Raw genomic sequence first — 12,572 nt, 5'->3', positions numbered from 1 at the left:
TAGAAATGCTAATGTATACTTTTGGTGATTGATAAGTCGAAATGTTAACATCTCTTAGATTGTCTTAGATGCTTAATGTTTATTTTCTTAGCACGTAATTAACTAATTTGGGATTGAGGGAAAAGACCTATAAATCTTATTAATAAATCATTGTTTAAAGATGGCTATAAAGGTATAATATTGTGTGGGCCTGTGGAGAGGAGAGGTGAGATAAACAGCAAATAACTTTCAGTCAATTACAATAATAACAAGGAAATGTTAATGGACAATATTTAATGATACATACAGGTGTGTTACCGGGGGGGGGGGGGGAAGAGGGGAATGCTTAGATATCTTAAGAGCTTAAGAGCTTAAGTTTAAGAATGCTTAAGAGCCGAGATGGCACAGTGGTTAAATGCAGCACTGCAGGCTACTTTAGCTGACTGCAGTTCAGCAGTTCGGCTGTTCAAATCTCACCAGGCTCAAGGTTGACTCAGCCTTCCATCCTTCCGAGATAGGTAAAATGAGGACCCGTATTGTTGTTGGGGGCAATATGCTGACTCTGTAAACCGCTTAGAGAGGGCTGAAAGCCCTATGAAGCGGTATATAAGTCTAACTATTGCTATTGCTATTGCTATATCTTACTTAACTGAATTTGTTTTAGAATATGTTATAAAGGTGTAATGTTACTGGAGATCTATTGAAACTGCAAATGAATGCCAGTAGGTGGTTGTGTCTTTAAATATAAATGATTCTAGATAAAAATATGTTCAAATAATGGTAACTAAAAGAGAATTATAGTACAGGAATAGTAAAATACATAGTTTTTCTTTCTTGACTTAAAATGTACAACTTGATTTGAATGAAGTATATGTAAGGATTGTGGAAGAACGCGCGGAATATATTTGTAACCAATCGATACGCTTTCTACAAGATGTAACGAAAGATGATTTTTTTTCTTTGTTGTGTTTTGTTTAACTAAAACAATAAAAAAATTCTCAAAAGAAAGAATCTAATAAAAATGGGAGGGTATTAGGCTGAGAATCAGACCCCAGTTATAAAGCAAGGCTCCAGTTGACCTGCCACAGGGTCACTTAGAGATTTAATAAGTTTAGATAAACAGAGCGAGATCAGAGACAAGGCAAACATACATGTTAGCAGCGGTGAAATCCTCTGAAGTCTGTGACCAGTTTGGACTCTGCTACAGAGAGCGTGTTTTGCGCGCATGAATGTCTCAGGTGTGCCCGCACAGTGCTAAAAAAAGAACATTTTTGAAGCCTTCAGAGTCTGCAAAGGTAAGTAGAACAGTGGGGGAGGGAGGGAATCTGCTGTGCCACACAATTTAGATTAGCTAGAAAGCAGGAAATCCAACAATTCTAGCTAATATAAATTGTGTGTCATAGCTGATCGTCAAAAATACCAGTTTGGCTGAACTGGTAGCATTTTTTTTAAAATTACCGGTTCAGGTGAACCAGTCCGAACCGGTAACATTTTCCCCCTGAATGGTACTCCTTCTCAGCAAAAAAGTATACTATAAAACAAACTACCCAAGACCAGGCCTCTAATATTTTATTTCCAATGGAAAATTTAGACAGTGAAAAATGCAAAACACATTGTGTACTGAAGCCAGTCTGCTTATGACTTTGAGCTTTTAAATAATTCTTTTAAATAATTCTAAACTAGATCTAAACCAGAGGTGGGTTCCTACCAGTTTGCACCTATTCGGTAGAACCGGTTCATCAAATCTACCGAACTGGTTAGAAGAGGTTCCAGCAGTGGGCCCGGAAAGCAGGCCACACCTACAGAAGAGGTTCCAAAATTTTTGAAACCCACCATTGGTCCTTGGATATGATTATTCTACACTATCATGCTCACATTTATAAAACTCAATGCCTCTGTGGAAGGTAAGGATGACTACTGCGTTTGTGGTGCAATCAGAACATTTCGTGTGTTGAAGTTGTTTTAACGCAAACCAAAGATGCCTTTTAAAAAACAAGTTTACATCATATTCTTATGCATGCCAGTGCTGTGTGTGAAGTAATTTAAGGTGGTTCTGAGAAGTGTCATCGGCATCTTCATATCCGGTCACATGGGCGGCAAGCCACTCCCATCCAGTCACATGGGCAGCAAGCCACTCCCACAAAGGAGGCCACACCCACAGAGTAGGTTCGAACAATTTTTGAAACCCACCACTGATTTAAACTATATAGCAGCCTTTGTGAGAGCCCTCCAATCAAGAAATTATTACTGAGTAGATGTAACTCAGTAGTACAAGACATGCTACTGGTATAACAGAGTGTTGAAAAAAAGGAGGATAAATTATTGTGAAGCATAGCTGAATGCCCTTCGGAATCCCTCAAAGCCTTCATTCAAGTAAAATTTGATGCCATTTTATTTGTTGCTTTTATTTATGTAAGGTGCCCTGAGCTGCATGCAGATTGGATGGATTTAGTAAATAAGTAATTTTTATATTCTACACCCCAATGTTTCCGCTTGATATATCTCTAGAAACCAAAGAACTAATCTACCCAGTAGAATTGGGACGTCATTAAACTCACGCCAGTGATTTTCCTATCCTCATATACCATAAATGAGAGGGGAAAAAATCCTTCATAAGAGTTTCAGTGATCAGAACCACGCGGACAATATGGCCTTAATTTTCTCCGGATTAGCTCTGCAAAGACCAAGAAAGTTCCACATTCCCACTTGCTTCTAATCGTAATCCAATCACCTCCTAATAAAAAATAACATGGAAGTGTTGACATATTTAATCAATAAGATAGAATTTCGTCCGTCTATCCCTGAAATGAAAATATCAGTGAAGATCAGAAATTCTGAAATGAAGGTTTAGACAGTTTCCAGATGGATTTTAGATTACAGTTGTTGGTTGGCTCCTTAGATTGAATTCCCTTTCTCAGGTTTATGGAGGGAGAGAACACTGGGCAGTCATCTTATAGCAATAATATTATAGTGCTAGTGAGTTTTAAAAATTCATGGCTTGTTGGGGAAAAAAAGTCCCTTCTGCTTCACTTTAATGTATTATGAAGAACTTCACATGTCTTATCTTGTTTTAACAAATATACTTTTGGAATATTAGACAACAAAGTGGCTCAGAAAGCCACTCTGTATAGTTTCAATTGAAACCAGGAAGAGGAGGGCTAACAGCCCTCCTGCTGTCTCTGAGAGTATATGCAGAAATTATGCCAATCGCTGCAATGACTCTGCACTGATGAGACAGATACATATTAAAAAGCTGGGGATTTTTCTTCTTCTAATAGATCAGGATCCAAATCTCCTTTTGCCTCTAGAATCCTTTTGCACTTTATAAAAGAATATACCCCTCTTCCTCACCTGCTGTTTTTTTTTTTTTTCAGATGCTTTCAATGAGAATTTCCAGTATTCAAGGATTATAATCCAACATTTCTAATGGGCACTTCTGGCTGGCTGGAGAATTTGGAAATGTAAGTCATTATTATAAGGTCCCCCAGGTTTATAGCTGGGTATTAATTCAAGACCACACAGTAAATTGGATTAATTGATTTGATTTGATTATGTGCCATCAAGTCAGTGTTGACTCTTAACAACCACATAGATAACCATATAGATGGACCTACCCCAGGACAATCTTACATTGACCTGGTTTTCAGGTCTTCCAATGGCACATTCATTGTTTTGAGTCCATCCACCATGCTGTTGGTTGTTGTCTTTCCCTCCCTCGTCTTCCCTCTACGGTATACCCTTCTCCAACATCGAGGCTCAAAGGTATCACTACTGCTTTTTCAAGGTCTAACTTTCACTATTATACAGTGTCAGTGTTGGAATGAACAAGCATTTATTTACTGATGAACTTCCATGATCTGACAATAATCATAGTGAATCTGTGGACCACCAATATTCCCTTCTCGGTTGACCATGCTGGCTGCTGGGAACTCTAATTCAGCAACATCTGGATGCCACAAGTTGCCTATCCTTGCTTTTCAATTTTCAGTGCGTAGAGGTCAGGGCAGAAGGAGAACATCATGACTTCAAATCTAAGGAATTGGTTTGGACAAACTCAACAGCACTTTTTTGTGCAGCTGTTGATAAAAATAGGGTTGCCAACATGATCGCCAACATCTGAGGATGGATATGGCGCAAGAAGACACTGTATATTTAAAAACTTAAGTCACATTTAAATAGTACCTGCTTATAATTTGGGTTACTGTGAACTTGATGGCAGAACTGAATAAGAGCCATTCCTAGCAAAATAGATATCTTTGTCTTTCGTGCCAGCCTTCAAAAGCCGAATTAAGCAATCAAACCTGGATTATGGATTATGACTTTTGGCAGCCTAAGGTTTCTACAACAAACACTCATTTAGAATGACCAGTCAACATTCAAGTGAAATAAAATTATATTTACAATATCAGCCACTGAAGGGAAGAAATGTTTAATGCCACATTGCTTGCATTAAATTGTCAGTTTTAATAACTCTTTTTAATATTCCTTTTATTCTGAAGCTTGCACTTTATAATCCTCTTATGAGACAGACAGGAGAGTGCTCAGCACCTAAATACTGCAGAAGGTAAGTTTCTTTGCTTTAGGTGAGCAGAATAGACTTTTTTTCATCTTTTAAAAAAGAACTTCAGTTCTTGATTAAGCCACTTTGTTCTTTTTTTTAAAAAAAAAAGGTGTCATGTTTTTTTTCCCTGATCACATAAAAAAGGTTGATATAGATATTGCTAGATGCAGATAGCACTATTTCATGTCTGAATTTTAATTTTAATAGCCATATTTGCACTGCTCCTTTGGCAATTATATGCCTACAAAAGCGGATGTCTATCAAAATGTTAACAAGAATGGAGTTTAATCCATCAGATTATTGAAACCAAATACTTTTACAAGTTCTATCATAAATCTAGGTCAAGTACTGAGAGCACGGCCTTATTTCCCATAAACCAGTCATTTTATTACAAGCAAAGTGGCAGACTGAAGAAGAATACCATCTCATCCGATTTCCATGCATAAATAGAATGGCGAAATTGTATTGTTCAAGGTCTGATTTTATATGCGTCTGCTAAATGTTCAGACTTATTTTATTAAAACCTGTAAATCAAATCAAAGATAGGAAAATCAGAACTGAGTATGGCAGATGAGAAATTTAATGTCAATAAGACAAGCACAATGCAGATGTGTTGGGATTTTAACACAATGGGTGGCTGTTAATGGAATCTGATTTCTAGAAGGGAGGTGGAAAATCTCCAGTTCTCATCACGTTTATGAACTACAACGCTGCAGCTCAAACCAGTGTGGCGGATGCAGGGATGGGTTCCTGCCAGTTCTAACCTCTTCTATAGAAGAGGTTCCACAAATCTACAGAAGCCATTTAGAACTGGTTCCAGCTCCCTCCCCCCCGCCCGTCCACACATCATCAAGATGAAGAGCGAGAGGAGGAATTCTGGGAGTTGAAGTCCACAAGTCTTAAAGCTGACAAGTTTGAACACCCCTGGAGTTTTTTTTTCTAAAGGGTTAGGGGTGCGAGTGTCTTGTAACTTGACAGCTTTAAGACTTGTGTGCTTCAAATGCCAGAGTTTCTGAGCCAACATTTTGGTTGCTAAGCAAGAGCGTTGTTAATTGAGTTTCATCCCATTTTACAAGTTGGTCACGCCCACCCAGTCACATGGCTGGCAAGCCACTCCCACAAAGCAGGCCACACCTACAGAAGAGGTTCTAAAAAAATTTGAAACCCACCACTGGGCGGATAGTAAAGGATGTTGGAGACTGTACTCCAGCATTCAAGTGTGAATTAATTCTAGTACTAATACAGGTAGTCCCTGACTTGCAATCATTTTTTTAGGGATCTTAGAGCATTGAAAAAAAATGACTTACGGTCATTTTTCACACCTGGAACCACTGCAGCCTCTCCGTGATCATGTGATCAAAATTTAGACGCTTGGCAACTGACATGTACTTATGATGGTTGCAGTGTACTGGGTCACGTGATCACCTTTTGTGAGCTTCTGTCAAGCAAAGTCAATGGGGAAACCAGATTCATTTCACACCTGTGTTAATTTAATAACTGCAGTGATTCACTTAATAGCTGTGCAAAAAAGGTACTGAACTAAGAGAAATTCACTTAACAACTGCTTTGCTTATCAGTGGAAATTTTGGACTCAATTATGGTCATAAGTTGAGCACTAACTGAATGTCCCTCCGTGTAGTATGATTCGGAGTGGTATATAATTCAGCTAACAGCTTTACAATTATAAGACAAATTTAGATGGCCACAAGTTCCTGACTGATACTTGCTCTGCCCCAGAGATATGTGCACTGGCATGTGATTGGGAAGAAGTGACTCTTAAAATGTTTGTGTTGACTGGGTTTGGACAAAGTGAGCAAAATCCAGAAATGTTTCCAAGTCAAATAGAGCATTATCCATCTCTATCCCAGTGCTTAAGGATAAAGGAAAAAGTTTCCCTCACACATATGTGCCAGTCATTCCCAACTCCAGGGGTGATGGTGCTCATCTCCATTTCAAAGTCAAAGAGTCAATGCTGTCCAAGACATCTCCATGGTCACATGGCTGTCATGACTAAATCCCGAAGGCACACAGAACGCTATTACCTTCCCAATAGGTGGTGCCTATTTTTCTACTTGCATTTTACGTGCTTTCGAACTGCTAGGTTGGCAGAAGCTGGGACAAGTAATGGGAGCTCACTCCATTACACGGCGCAAGGGATTCAAACTGCTGACCTTTCGATCAACAAGCTCATCATCTTAGCTACTAAGCCACCCAGTGCTTAGATGCCTGCTAACAATCTCAAAGCCATCCCTACTTCTATCACATCTGAACATATTTATCTCCCCACTTCTTCTCCAATTAGGAGTAGCAAGAGCAAGAAGAAGGTGCAACAGGGAAACGAAGGGAAGGATTCTTCCTCTTCTATTTTTCTTCTTCCTTTCCAAAGCAAGCATCAGCCTCTAACATCATCTCACCTTCAGTAATGTCTTCAGGCCCAAAGAAGGTGTTGCTGGGATAGTAGAGAGAGCACCCTTTTGGCTTGTTTGCTTGTAGGAATTGTGGCTGCTGTTCAGGGGTGGGTTTCTTGCCCGTTCCAACCGTTTCAGTTGGAACAGGGCCGGCGGCAATCCTCGTGCACGCGCGCAGTGCACGCATGCGTACTAGCATCTGTGCGATGCTCCAGCTGCTCCTGGAGGATCGCGCAGGCGCTGTATGCATCCTGCGCATGCGTGGAAGCGCAGAACTCGTCAAAACCGGGTAAGAAACGCGGGTGGGTGGGTGGGCCCTTCGGCGTTCCCGGAAGTTACTTACTTCCGGGTTTGCCGACCAACCGGTTCGCGGGGGACCGCAGCGAACCACCTGAAACCCACCCCTGCTGCTGTCTATAGTCACAATCCTGTGGCTCTTCCCCACAATGGCAACCATTTTGTAAAACTGGCATTTCTCCCAAACTACCTCAGTTTGTAAATATGCTCACAAAATGCTCTTCAAATTCAAAATGTGTCTCTTGCCTCACAAGGTTTCTTAAACCTGCTGTAGGGCCTATCCTCACGGGAACTAAGGTTCAAAGAATCAGCTTTCCATTTTCCCTTTTTTTTTCCAGCACTCAGAAGAAATAAAAATGCATTCTACTACGCTTTGGGATTGTCTTCTCCTGCCCCAGTAAGCTTTGGAGCAGAGGTGAGGCTTGGGCAGTGATTCACAACACTGAAAACATCCTGATTTTGCTTGCAAGCTTTTAAGAAAAGTGTTTCCTCACCTACCCAAATGCCACAGGGATACTCAGAACCTTCCTAAACTTCTCTGTAATAAACTGATGAGCATCTAAATAGAAACACTATGCTGATTGAATCTCAGCACAAACGTTCAATAAAATTAGGGTTTCTCCTAATAAAATAACCCACTCATGCTGATTTTTCAGTTCATTTTAATTCCAGGTCCAAGTTTCCAGTAGACTTTATACTTCATCATCTTACAAGTCAGCAAATGAAGAAAGGAAAGCTAATTAGATATTTTTAGGGGTCAATATATTAAGATTCAGCTTTCTGTTTAGTACCGATAATATATATTCAGCTATTGTTAGCTATTAAGCAAACGTGGCAATGTTCTAACTCTAATGGCTCAATTGAGTACAAGCTTAATCATGGACTTGAATCTCTTTCAATTAAACCCTAGAGCTAATCATTAACATTTCCTAAAATTAACAAAAAGGAAAAAGTGCTGTGATGTGTCAGATCACATTTGAAGACTCACACTTCAAACAATGTTATCTGCATTAGGGATAGTCTGAACTGAACTTCCACAGCAAATTAAACAATTGGGCAGAATTCACGTAGGGTGAAATATTCCAAAGATGGCAATTATTTCTTGTACAACTGCCCAGATTATAGCAGGGCAATGTGTTGTGAGCCATATTCTTCTGCTGGCCTGCTTATGTGGCTTATGCATCTTTTAAGTAAAAAATAAAACAAAATGGAAATATCTCCTTCCTGGGATGTGTCCTGCTATTCTGTTATTTTTTAAATCTCTCCTACTAGTGAAAGCATTTGGCGATGTCCAGCTATGTTTTAGAAGGATACAGAGAGAGAGATTTATCAATAAAGCTGATCATAGGGCAGTCATTCTGCTCTGCAGGATGCTAGTTTCTAGCTTAAATTTTGAAATAAAAATAGATAGTATTAAGGTAAAGTAAGTCAGGGAGCCTGATAGATTGAACCATGTTAGCTCTCTTTTTATGATACTGTAATCCCTTAATAGGGGTAGACTTGGGACCTGTGAATGGAGTTGAATATTTACTGGATGGATGGCCTTCCTGAAGCCTATGTGCATTCACAGGTGTTTTTCTTTGCATCCTAAGAGAGAAACGGTTCCACCACAAATGCTGCGAACGACAAAAGCGCACCTGACTAAACCGCGGTGACCAAAACTGCGCCGACAAACCGTACGACTAATGAGCGCCGACAACAGCGCGCCGACAGAAGCACGCTGTAACCTAACCCTTAACCTAACCCTAAACCTAACCCTAACCCTAAACCTAACCCTAAACCTTACCTTAACTTAAATCGCGCTTCTGTCGGCGCGCTGTTGTTGGCGCGCTGTTGTTGGCACGCTTTTGACATCGCGGTTTTAGCGCCGCGGTTTTGTCGGCACGCTTTTGACGTTCGCGCTTTTGTTGGGTCACGGAGAGAAACATCTTCTGCTACCTAGGATTGAACTTCAACCTTCTTAGTCAGAGTTGAGTGTCTTCACAACTAGGCCACCATGCTGTTTTAGATTGAACCATATTAACAGTCTTTGGAATTGTTTATGTAGTATTGTCTGAAAAGACTGACTAGACAATGAGTAGAGATATCACCAATTATGATATGCGGAACTAGTATATGTGAGTAATGATCTTGCTTTATTTCTGAAATTAGTTGTGTTTCTAGAATCCATAAAGCTATGATTTGGACACCACATTCTAAGTATTTAGCCTACAGAAGAAAAGATAATTAAATCATATATTGGTGTGGCTAAACGTTCTGAATTTCAAAAATCAGGATGACACCAGCAAAGCATTCAAGTTTTCTAAGTCTCTTTCCTGCCATCAAGTAGTTGTCCTAATTTTGGCAGCTCAAATCTAGCAGCTCTATACATTAATTCTCATTCACACTCTTCTACAATCTTAAACACTAGTATGAATACGAATATATCAAATAAAACATGCTTTTATTTTCAAGCAATGGTGGTCATTCTGACTGTATTTATAATTCAGTGCTGCCATTAGGCTTCTGAACTGCTGAAAGGTATACAGAGAAAATATGATTTAGTTAGTATTAGGCCATTTGTTGATTTTCTTCTGAGTATATCACCTTCATTAATGGAGAGTTTATTCAAAGTATTGTTTTCGGAATGACTCGTGTGATTACTACTTAACTTGCTAGGCTCCTAAGAGACTATTTTATAACACAAGTAACACAATTTCTAGCAAATCTTGTTCCATTTGTAGCCAATTCCCTCTATCCTGCATAATTCCAAAGAAATATTTCAATTTCAGAGGCAGCTAAGGTCTTCTATTTCTAGAAGGAAGTTAGGGCAATAACTAAAACATTTGTTTGAAACTGTAATCCTTTAAAGGTTTCATTGTGGGCTTTCTTGTTATATTACAGATATGTTGTTCTGAAGTCACAAATGGGATGAATATACAAAGAAGTACAGTATATTTCCAATGTATAAGATGATACTTTTTCTTAAAAATATTTACCTAAAAATGGAGGGGTGTCTTATACATGGGGAGCGGGCAGAGAGGACAACTGCGGTTGCGAAATTGCTGATACCTTATCTCTGCAAACAAGCCTCATGAGCGAAATTGTCGGTTGCCGAGACAAGCTAACAGATTTCCTCCAATCATGAGCCTTATGTGTTCTGACCCCCTCCTCCATCCAGTAACGAATGCCGAGACAAGCTTAACTGGAATTTCACAGCACTTTAATGAACAGGAAACATAAACTTCGGTGGCTGAAAGCCCAAGCATAAACAAACAGATAAGAACCTTGGCAGCAACTCAGACTTTGACGTAGACAGATAACAGCTTCTCCAGCGTTATGAATGAAGTTGAATCCTGCAAATCAGACTCCTCCCTGAGTCCCTCCTTAAATACAACCTTGAGAGGAGCCTAATTACAACCAGCTGAGTCCAATTATCTTTTGTAACTGCGTAGCTGTTTTCTCTGTCGATCTGCCCGGCGTTGCCTGGCATCGAGGACCACCTCCCTTGTCCCCTCGTCACTACTCCAAGGCCTGATGTCATGAGCACACTCCCTTCGGCTCTCACTGCTGCTCCATGCCTCAGGCGCCTCCTGGTGTGCCCTGCTCGGAGTCGGAACATATCTAGGGTCCTTCACCTCTTCCAGAGCCGACTCGTAAGGCCCCTCACTGTTGGAGTCTGTTTGCAGCTCCAACGGCTCCTGCTGGGCCACAACACCTTATGTAACTGACATCAGCTGATGCTGCGGAGAGCGTGTAGCCAGTGCCCAAATGCAACAGGGAGAGGTAATGTCAAAGCATTCTGAGCCCATAAAAATTTCAGAAAACAAAAGAAATAAATACCAGCATTGGTATGCAAATGACTTACTCTGCAAAATAAATGTGTTTTATTTATTAATGTTTAAAATATTGATTTCTGAATTTGGGTAAGAAAAATGTGTGTGTGTGTGGAGTCCTAGGCATGAGGGTGTCTTATAGATGGAAAATATGGTATTTTCAGGAGATAGTTTATTTCAAGAAATGAGAAGACAAATGGTTTCCCTCTTACATTTGCCACCCCCCAAAATTCAGAATAAAATTGAAGGGATTGTCTCAATCGTCTTCTTAACCGAATATAAAAATACATGGTCATAAACTCTTAAGAGAGGCATTGCTGAATTGTTGCTTACAGTGTGGCATCAACAAAAATTACCTGCATTGCAACAAAAAAAGAGTTATTAACTATCACTAGTTAAAGAAGGGGGGGGCTCTATCCATATTGTCTGTTTTAAACTGTTAAAGCTTGAACTAGAAAAATCTATTGTTAAGTGGTTTATGAAGGAAACAATGTTGGACACACACACACACACACACACACACACACACACTTCCTTTCGGGATAAACAATATTATCAACAGCAAAGAAAGGGACTGAAAAGTAGTTAAGTCAAAGGGATTAAGACATGAGATAAAAAGGGGGAAAGGAACATGGTTTAAGTAGTTTACATCAACCAATGTATTATACTTTGCCTACCTTTCTAACTTTGTAAACCCTCCTTGTTTCAACCTATATGCCGTGCCATTTCCAACACTGTATCTTGTCTTTAAATTAAACATTTCATCAATTTCCTTTAAAGGATCATATAAATCCCATCCAACCTTGGCTTTTGGCCCTTCCCTTGCTTCCTATCCATGCTGTTTTCCTTCAAATATTTATTTTGCAATTCAACCCTCATTCATTCTCTATGGCCAAGCCAATTATATTATAAGAGCCAAGGTGGCACAGTGGTTAAATGCAGCACTGCAGGCTACTGCTAGATCAGCAGTTCAGCGGTTCAAATCTCACCGGCTCAGGGTTGACTCAGCTTCCATCCTTCCAAGGTGGGTAAAATGAGGACCCAGATTGTTGGGGGCAATATGCTGACTCTCTGTAAACCGCTTAGAGAGGCCTGAAAGGCCTATGAAGCGGTATATAAGTCTACTGCTATTGCTATTGCTATTGCTATTATACCAGTCATTCACTTTTGCATTTAATCCGTATTCATTCAGCACTCCATTCTTCTTGACCCCTATCTTTTCTTATTTAACCATCGAACACTTCTTAAATAATCCATTTCTCCGGCATCCCGAGTTTCTCTTGGAATGCAAAGCTCTCATTTTCCTGTAGCAAAGTGGGCACATTCCATAAATAGCAATTTTTCATTTCTTTTGCCCAAGAGTCATTCCTTGCAACAGACAACACATTATTTACTACGTTGCTACCATTAGTTGTATGTTTTTTAAAATTCCTCTCCATCCATATCTCACTTTAGCAATATGTTATATTACTTTCTCTATATTACTATAGAGTTATTTTACAAAGATACATC

The 12,572-nt window shown here is 39.7% G+C and overlaps 1 long non-coding RNA gene across 1 annotated transcript; it reads left to right on the top strand.

Moving 5' to 3' along the window:
- Nucleotides 1-1,186: 1,186 nt before the first annotated feature.
- Nucleotides 1,187-10,446, top strand: LOC116507046. Its single transcript, XR_004255140.1, has 5 exons — nucleotides 1,187-1,274; nucleotides 3,354-3,440; nucleotides 4,479-4,543; nucleotides 7,584-7,660; nucleotides 10,129-10,446. It is a non-coding gene; the product is annotated as an uncharacterized LOC116507046 (long non-coding RNA).
- The last annotated feature ends 2,126 nt before the right edge of the window (nucleotides 10,447-12,572 follow it).

This window comes from Thamnophis elegans, chromosome 4 (genome assembly GCF_009769535.1).
Source record: "Thamnophis elegans isolate rThaEle1 chromosome 4, rThaEle1.pri, whole genome shotgun sequence".
Taxonomy (NCBI): domain Eukaryota; kingdom Metazoa; phylum Chordata; class Lepidosauria; order Squamata; family Colubridae; genus Thamnophis; species Thamnophis elegans.
The sequence above is the reverse complement of the archived record's forward strand: the minus strand, read 5'-3'. Positions and strand labels throughout refer to the sequence as shown.